Below are 9599 nucleotides of genomic sequence, written 5' to 3' on the forward strand. Positions count from 1 at the left end.
AAAATGTTATCCTAATAAAACGATTTGTATAAAATATTCATCTACTGTTCTTTTACAATATCATAAAAACAGAAATAACTTATACGCGCCACAGGAGACTGTTTATATACATGATATATTTATGCAGTGGGACACTGTGCAACCATTAAACATAACCAAGTAGAATTAGGGTGCCTAACAAGTACATAAAATTCAAGAAATGCATATGAATGAAGTAGACTAAGAAACAAATAACCTTTTTTAGTTTACCATTCATGTTTGCATTTTTTACAGAAGTAATTGAATAAATAAATATTTCTCCCTCATAAAAATGCAATGAAACTATAAATGGCAACTAGAAATTGAATTCAAGGTCAGGATAGCAGGAGGAGAGGTAACGATTGGAGGCACACTGGAGAGCACACGCCAACACCGGAGAGCTGCGTCTCAGCTACAACAAACTGTGGCCAAAGAGAAAGCAGGTCCTTTGCTGCTACATCTTTCCATTTTTTAAGATGTTGGAATTCTGAATTTTTTGTAAAATCTCCCAATTTTTAAAGATAGAAGTCAATTAAAAAGATGAACTATGCAAATTATCCTGTGGAAAGAGAGAGTGGCTGGGGAGGATATGAGAGAGCCTTGATTGAAAGGTGGTTATGTAGGTATACACATTCATGAAATTCATCAAATTGTACATTTAAGATTTGTACATTTGACTGCTATAAGTTGTACCTTAAACAACAACAACTTTTTAATAAGCCAAATAAAATGTGTCTTTAGGCCAGTTCTAGACTGTGGATCAAGAGTTCACAACTCCTGTTCTGAATACATAAACTGTGGGGGGAAAATTCACAATACAATGTTAAAGAGAGATGAAAATTTTATTCATCCAATCAATTTTAATTGTGCTACTAAATGCCAGGTACACTATTCTAAGCACAGGGGAGGCACAGCTCTCAAGAAGTTCACATTCTGGTGGGGACAGAAATAGATGGAAAGGATTCACTTCAATTCCATTAACATAACACTAAAAGGATGATAAGAACTATAAAGAAAACAAAACACAATAACATAAGGAAGTATTGGGGTGCTGGTATCTAGGTTAGTCAAGGAAGGCTGCACTGAGATGCTGACATTTGAACTGAGACCTAAATGATAAGGTGTCAACCAAGGTAGAGGAAACAGTAGGTACAAGACCCAAGATGTCAATGAACTTGGAAAGTATGAAAAACATCAAGTCAGTATGTTTGAAGCACAGTGAGCAAGGATAGACAGTAGGCAGTTGGACTTTCTCTAAATTAAAATGCTGTTGAAGTGGATTTGGCAGGAAAGCAACACGATCTCTTTAGGCTGTAAAAAAGATCACTCTAGCTACTCTACCCTCTGAGAGATTATAAGTGAGCAATAGTTCAGGCAAGACCAGTGTTACACTAAAGTTCTAACATTGGAGGCAGAGATAGGTGGATAAATTAGGAATGTGGTCTGTAGATAGAACCTTCAGGACTTGTAGATGGGTTAAAATACGGGCAGAAGAGGAATCACAGATGATTCCTATGTCATATAACAGCATACTGTTTATACTAATGCAAATGATGTTATGTGTGTATTATATGTTACGATGTCTCACACACATATATACATACAGAAGGTTATCCAGACTGGCACCAACCTTTCACCATTTTTCTACTCATTTTGTACCTCTCGCTGCCCTTCAGTGGGTGCCTTCAACAACAGGATGAGCAAGATAAAGGTTGAGTTTACATCAAGACAGACGATGATTTTACTTCTGGCTTTCAGAGGTAGGAGCTGTAAGCAAAACAGGGTCCAAAGGGCAACAAACCCATCTACTGTACCTCAGCTCTGCTTTGTGTCAGTTATTTAACATCTCCGAGCCCTAGTTTCCTAATTGCCATTATTATGGCTCTTACTTCATAGCTTCCTCTGGCATATGGGCCACACGGAATTAATATCAGTTGTTATCATCAAGATACTGACCTGGCCGGGCCAGGAGATTGCGGTTTGATTCCTGGTCAGAGCACATGCCCAGGTTGCAGGCTTGATCCCCAGCAGGGGGCGTGCAGGAGGCAGCCAATCAAGATCAGAAGGAAACAGCTATGGCACCTTTCCAAATCCTTTTTTTTTTTTCCTTTCAAGATGTTTGAAAATAAGACACACTAGTGCCCTAAGTGTCTTTTCTCCTCATACGGAAAGATCATCAAACACCAAAATGTTTCTACTGCATATCTATTCTTCAAAATTATAATTTAAGTCACTTCCTCTTTCTCTGTGAATTTAGCTCTCCAGTGTCCACAGGTTTAGACAATGAATTGTTGCCTGTCTTATTAATTAAGAACAAAAACCACAACTGTAAAATAGGCAGGTGTACAACTCCATTTTAAACTGCTATAAAACAAAGAACTTACTAACAGTATATGATTTCACACAATCCAGAAGTTTCTATGTCCTCTTCTCAATGATGTAACTAATTATACACTACAAGGCTTGTGATAAAAGCTACCCAACCACCAGGTTTTACAAGACAGGAGACTTAAACCCAGAATTAAGTTTCATATCCTGTTATTATATATTAAGTCATTGCAAACCATTATACAGTGGACATGATTATCCATGACAAGTCATATAAGAACAAATTTGGTTATGCTAGCATTGTTACTATAGTTTCATTATACAAGAAAGGCAAAATGTTAATAATGAATCTTGTTTGGGTTCAAGCAATCTGTAATCCTCAATTCTCTCTCTGTACCAGTGGTTAGGAAAGCTCCTCAGAGTCCAAGGTAGGTCAAAATCACAAGTGGATTTTATGAACAAAAATTGAAGCTTAATGAATTTAAACACCTTGTAAACATCATTTCATCCATCTAAGATTGTTAGGGAACAATTTTAAAATATATTAAAGCAAATAAAAGCCTATAAAGTATTCCATAAGTAAGAACTCTCTCTCCTCTCTCTCCCGTCTTGCAAGGGTGGTAAAAAAGACTGAGAAGACAGGTACTAAGGAGAGGAAACCTGAACCAAGAAGGCTGACGCTGGTGGCAAGGTTAAGAAGGTTAAGAAGTGCAACCTCAAGGCCAAGATGCCTAAGAACGGGAAGCCCCACTGCATGCGAAACCCTGTCCTGGTCAGAGGGATTGGCAGATAGTCCTGATCAGCTATGCATTCCCGAAAAGCCATGTACAAGAGGAAGTATTTAGCAGCTAAATCCCATATTGGAAGAAAGTTCTTGCTACTGTCACAAAACCAGTTGGTGGTGACAAGAACGGTGGTAACCAAGTGGTCAAATTTTGCAAAAATGCCTAGATATTATCCTTTTAAGATGTGCCCCGAAAGCCGCTGAGCCGGGGTAAGAAACCCTTCAGTGGGCATGTGAGAAAGCTGCAGGCCAGCACCACTCCCATGACCATCCTGCTTATCCTCACTGGGCACCACAGAGGCAAGAGGGTGGTTCCCCCGAAGCAGCTGAGCAGGGGCCTTCTACTTGTGACTGGACCTCTGTCCCTTAATCAGAGGGTGAAGCACACAAGAAATCTGTGCTCACCACCACCACCACCAAAATTGATATCCGTGGTGTGAAAATCTCCAAACATCTCACTGAGAAGGAGAAGCTTTGCAAGGCCAGACACCAGGAGGGTGAGATCTTCAACACAGAGAAAGAAAAATATTCGAGATTATAGAGTAGCGCAAGGTTAATCAGAAAGCTGTGGACTCGTACATCCTGCCAAAATCAAAGCTGTTCCTCAACTCCAGGGCTACCTCCCCTCTGCCTCTTCTCACAAATGGGCTTTTCCCTCACAAACCGGTGCTCTAGATTTCTTATGAAGAACCCAATTAAATAACTGATCTATTTTTTAAGTGTTGTGTTAGATTTCTTTTCATTTTTAAATATATTTTTATTGATCAGCTATGCATTCCCAAAAAGCCATGTACAAGAGGAAGAGAGGAAGGGAGAGGGGGAGAGAGAGATACAAATATCAATGATGATAGAGAATCATTGATTGGCTGCCTCCTGCACACCCCACCACTGCGGATTGAGCCCGCAACCTGGGCATGTACCCTGACCAGGAATCGAACTGTGACCTCCTGGTTCATAGGTTGACACTCAATCACTGAGCCACGCCTGTGGGCAACTGATCTCTTTTTTAATAAAAGAATTCTTTCCCCTATTCAGAGAGACATAGTCTTGTTCCTTACTGGTAGATAACATGTATATAGGCATCTAATAAAGTTCCTCATCCCAAGTATTTCTCAATGTACATTTCAGTAAGTCTTCATAATAGAAAAATCTAATTGCAATAAAACTGTAATCGTTTCAGGAAAAAACACACGTTATCTTACTATTCCTGAAGAACTACACTGGCTTCCCTCTATGTTGCTATGGGTCCCTAAGTACCAGTGTCATATACCCCAGCTGTAAAATAAGCAAGGGTACTCTGATTTGTTCTGGGAAAAATGATTTTGCAGAACATAAGAATTACCTAGTAGCACTTTCTAGGTTAGAATCCTGACAGAAAATTGGGAAGCAGTAAGACATTTAAACTTAATATAACTGTAGCTTTTCTAAAAGAAAATAGTTACTAAGTTTCATAAATTTATCATTTTTCATGTCAAAGAATTTTCTTTCATATGTAATTATCTATCCAATAGACAGGAAACCTGAGATCAGGGAATTCAAAAGCACTACCTGAAGTCACATTTCTAACTGGTTGTGAAACCTGGACAAACACCTCATTCTTCAAACTGTGCTCTTTTCACTTTATTGCTATTCAACCTTTCAACAGGGTATATTCAAATCTATCAATCTATCTATCTTCAAAGTAGACTGTAATAAAAAAGATTTTCATCGAGTTTCTTTAAAAGACTGAGTTCCCATAATTTATTTTAATTATTCCATTTCTGAGCATACAATTTTAAAAGAACTTATCTACTATTTAAAATTCAGGCATGCATATAAACTCTGCTATGCCACAAACACTAGCCTCTCTCATTTATACACACTTTGTTTTGAAAAGGCATAGAAACAATTCCCAGAAATGAGATCAGTCACATAGATAGTTTAATGAGGATGGAATAACTCTTTACCATCTTCTATAGTAGAGTAAATATTAAGACAACATCCAAAGTAACTTTATAGATCTTTAGTAAAAACATTTGTGTTTCAGGTTAATTACACTTGTGTTTTTTTTTTTGTTGTTTTTTTTTTTTTCCATCAGAGAAGTTCCTTGGCTGGTTCTTCCTCTTCCTTGTACCCAAAGACTCAGGGGTTCTGTTCTCTATATGCCTCAATCACTTATAGGATTATGGAAGAGGCAGCCTCTAAGATGGTCCTCAATTATTCCTGCTCCCAGTATCCATACCTTTGGGCTTCTCTGCTCCTTGAATGTGGGTGGATGTAGTGACTCGCTTCTAACAGTGGATGGAGGACCTAGAGAATGGAGTTTCCTGGGCTGCATGGAGGGGATGATGGTGGGTGAGCTGGGCTTTGAAGAAGCATTTGTTTGGAAGAGGAGCATACGGGCTGGAGTGAGTGTGCCATACATTTACTAGGTCATTCCTGCTCTACCATGTAGTCTTTAAGAACCACACATTTCACATTTCTGTATTCTCCCCTCTCATCCTAATAGATGGAATGATAATTGAATACTCAAGTAAATAACTGATGATAAATTAACATGTTCATTCCAGCAAGCAAAAGCAGATAAAGGAAAAGAGCAATGGAAAGGATGCAAAAGATGTGAGTCTTTTATAAAAAGTACTAGAGGCCTGGTGCATGAAATTTGTGCATAGGTGGGATCCCTAGACCTGGCCAGCAATCAGGGCCAATCGGGGCCTTCTGGCTGCCAGCCAGGGCCTTCCTCCCTGCCGGCTGCCAGCTGGGGCCTGCCAGATGCGGGGAGGGACCGTGGGAGGTTGGCTGGCTACAGGGAGGGACCAGGGGAGGTTGGCCGGCTGTGGGAGGTTGGCTGTGGGAGCGCACTGCCCACCAGAGGGCAGCTCCTGCGTTGAGCATCTGCCCCCAGTGGTCAGTATGCATCATTGCAACTGGTCATTCCGGCGTTCTGATCACTTAGGCTTTTATATATAGAGATTACTCTTTATCCCCCAAATCTCTCCTAACACATCAATGCACTGAAAAAGAGCTCAGCAGAAAAGTAATACGATGATTGCAAGATTTCCTTCACATTGTACACTATTTTAAGTGTTCTTTTTAAGTTTACTTGAAATTCAAACTTGAGAAGGTGCAATTGCTACCTAAATCAGAATTCTAAAACAAACTTCAAGTGTCAGAAAATAACAGTTTTTTATTATATAGGAATGTGGTAACATTATACCATCTGGGCTTCTAAGTACTAGACAGGATTTTTCACAAATAGCTAAAGTCTGCTAAAATCTCACAAAGTTATAGCTACCAAATGGTTGGGTTAAAAAATAAAATTATTAAAACTAGGTCTTTAAACATTAGTCCTATCTTATAAATCCTCCCATATAATAAAAGCCTAATATGCAAATTGTCCCCTCGACCAGGAGTTTGACCACTTGCTATGATGTGTGCTGACCACCAGGGGGCAGCACAGAACATGGCGGGCTTCGGCGACGTGACGCTGGCAGCGGGCGGCAGTGGAGGCACTGCCAGTCCCCATGGGCCCCAACAAGAGTGGGACCGCGGTGGGATGGTGGAACAGGTGGAACATGGCGGGCAGCACCAGGCCAAGGCGGGTGCAAGCAGGAGCCTGATCACCCTGCCAATCGCTCCACAGACGGCAACCAGCGGTGGTGGCTGGGGGGCCCAGCCCCAAGTGATCGCCCTGCAGGCAGAATGATGGAGCAGGTGAAGGGATGGCTCCAGAGGGGTGCCGGGGGGGGGGGGGGGGGGGGTACTGTGAGGCTGGGGGCACGAGCTGGGGCCCAATCCCCGCAGGCCATCCCAAGGGACCCCACCTATGCATGAGTTTGTGCACCAGGCCTCTAGTTTAGTTATAAAACTTGAGACTGTAGTTATCAGCATACTTTAATAGGTGTTATTATTTTCAAGAATCAAATTATGATTATTTTAAAAATTAATATCACCTTCTATAACTTTGTTCCAAAGGTGACACTATATAGTTTTTAATTCCATTACAAATGCCTCTGCTACCTTAAATAAAATTCCAATTCAGACATGCATGTCAGAATAGAAACACAATAAAAATTCAACCTCTAGAAAAATCTACTTTTTACAAATTTAAAATCTAAATGATTTCATCTGAGTGGCATAATTTAATAGTATAGCTATTTTCCACAGAAACAAATTATTCATAAATTAAATTTTAATATATATCTGGATGGTTGAGACTCAAAATCGGGTATTCCCTTAATCACCTGCCCCCTTGCTAAGCTTGTGGCCATGAGGAGGATTGTGGTTGGAAAGGCCAGTGCAAACAATGCAAGCCTCACGGGCCTGGGTCAGACAGTCTGCGGTCACATCCTGACCAAGTCTCTCTGAGCCAGTTTGCTCACCTAGAAAACAGAGTGAGACAATCTACTTTGTAGCGTGGTTGAGGGTACATAATGAGATAATGGGTAAAAAACTAAGCACAGTGTACCTAGGACACAGGGGACTGATTTACCACGTACTAGGTGCTGTTCTAAATGCTCTGCATATATTATGGAGTTCAATCCTCAAAACCACCCAATATAGTACATTATTTCCTTTTTACAGAGAAGGAATTGAGGACAGAAGGTTAGGTAATTTGTCCAAGTCCTAGAGCTGGCAAGTGGCAGAGCCAGGGATATTCCCCACCCCAGACTCCAGAGCCCATTCTCTTAACCATCATGAGCTGTGGCTTCAGTGGATGCAAGGCTCAGGAAGCAGTATTTCCTACCATCACCTATTTAAATCAAATCTCCCAACTGAACAAAGACTGCACAAAATAGTGTGAAGACACAAATTATGGTAAAATAATTCACGTGTATCCCTTTGGACTAAGGGATACAATTTCAGTGAAGCTCTAAGCCAGAATTTGCCATTAGAAAGTGACCCTCTTAGGGAGTAGAAAGCTACATTAAATTCTTTATATAGTTATTACTACAGTAAAAGAAACAGTATGCTGTAATGACTAAAAGCACAGGATCCAAAGTCAGACCACCTGGTTTCAAAGCCCATTCCCAGCACTTACAAGATTAGTGGCCCGTAACAGAAATCTCTGATTTCATTTTCCTCATCTGCAAAAAAACAGTAAAAGAGTCTTTACCTCAAAGGATAATAATGTGGTTAAATAATAAAGTCAGTTGCAAAAATCTACACTAATAAAAGAGAAACATGCAAATTAACCTTCACTCCGCCACTCCCCTACATCCACCAGCCAATCAGGAGTGAGTATGCAGACTGGGTGAGGGGCTGATGGCCGTTTTCAGTCTGGCCATGCCCCCCGGGGACCCAAGCTCCCAGCCTCTCCTTTTTTTCTTTCCTTTTTTTCCCCCCAGCACCTCCTTGAGTGGAGGCCAGGGCAGGCTGGAAGCAGCCACACCCCCTTCAGGGTGGGGGTCCCCATTGGGGTGCCTGGCCAGCCTGGATGAGGGGCTGATGGCTGTTTGCAGGCTGGTCAAGCCCCCCAGTGAAGACCCTCACCCCATGGGGGGGTGGCCAGCCTGGGTGAGGGGCTGATGGCTGTTTGCAGGCTGGCCACAACCCCTTCAGTCTGGGGGTCCCCACTGGGGTGCCTGGCCAGCCTGGGTGAAGGGCTGATGGCTGTTTTCAGGCTGGCCAAGCTCCCCAGAGGGGACCCTCACCCCATGGGGGGGTGTGCCAGCCTGGGTGAGGGGCTGAGGGCCGTTTTCAGGCTGGCCACAGCCCGTTCAGGGTGGGAGTGCCTGGCAAGACTGGGTGAGGGGCTGATGGCCGTTTTCAGTTTGGCCATGCCCCCCGGGGACCCAAGCTGACAGCCTCTCCTTTTTTTCTTTCCTTTTTTTCCCCCCAGCACCTCCTTGAGTGGAGGCCAGGGCAGGCTGGAAGCAGGTATCTGGGATTTATTTATCTTCTATAATTGAAACTTTGTAGCCTTGAGCAGAGCCCAAGGTCTCCTGCAAGGGTGTCCTGGATCAGGGTGGGGGTCCCACTAGGGTGCCTGGCCAGCCTGGGTGAGGGGCTGAGGGCCGTTTTCAGGCTGGCCATACCCCCTTCAGTCTGGGGGTCCCCACTGGGGTGCCTGGCCAGCCTGGGTGAAGGGCTGATGGCTGTTTTCAGGCTGGCCAAGCTCCCCAGAGGGGACCCTCACCCCATGGGGGGGTGTGCCAGCCTGGGTGAGGGGCTGAGGGCCGTTTTCAGGCTGGCCATACCCCCTTCAGTCTGGGGGTCCCCACTGGGGTGCCTGGCCAGCCTGGGTGAAGGGCTGATGGCTGTTTTCAGGCTGGCCAAGCTCCCCAGAGGGGACCCTCACCCCATTAGGGTGTGGCTGATGGCTGTTTGCAGGTTGGCCACAGCCCCTTCAGGGTGGGGGTTCCCGCTGGGGTGCCTGGCCAGCCTGGGTGAGGAGCTGAGGGCTGTTTGCAGGCTGGCCACACCCCTTCAGGGGAGGGGTCCTCCCTGGGGTGCCTGGCCAGCCTGGGTGAGGGGCTGATGGCTGTTT

At 43.5% G+C, this 9599-nt stretch overlaps 1 protein-coding gene and 1 pseudogene across 3 annotated transcripts in view; one reads left to right on the forward strand and one right to left on the reverse strand.

Annotated features, from left to right (window-relative positions):
• Positions 1 to 8179, reverse strand: part of SSX2IP (synovial sarcoma, X breakpoint 2 interacting protein) — a 36432-nt gene extending 28253 nt beyond the window's left edge. The window contains exon 1 of one of the 3 annotated variants that reach the window (XM_014546425.1): positions 8151 to 8179. The gene's annotated coding sequence lies outside the window, so the exon portion shown is untranslated. The remainder of the gene's footprint in view (positions 1 to 8150) is intronic. The other 2 variants (XM_005874582.2, XM_005874580.2) reach the window with 2 other exon arrangements.
• LOC102246357 lies at positions 1182 to 3805 on the forward strand (annotated as a pseudogene).
• Positions 8180 to 9599: the final 1420 nt, after the last annotated feature.

This window comes from Myotis brandtii, unplaced genomic scaffold (assembly GCF_000412655.1).
Source record: "Myotis brandtii unplaced genomic scaffold, ASM41265v1 scaffold446, whole genome shotgun sequence".
Lineage (NCBI taxonomy): Eukaryota > Metazoa > Chordata > Mammalia > Chiroptera > Vespertilionidae > Myotis > Myotis brandtii.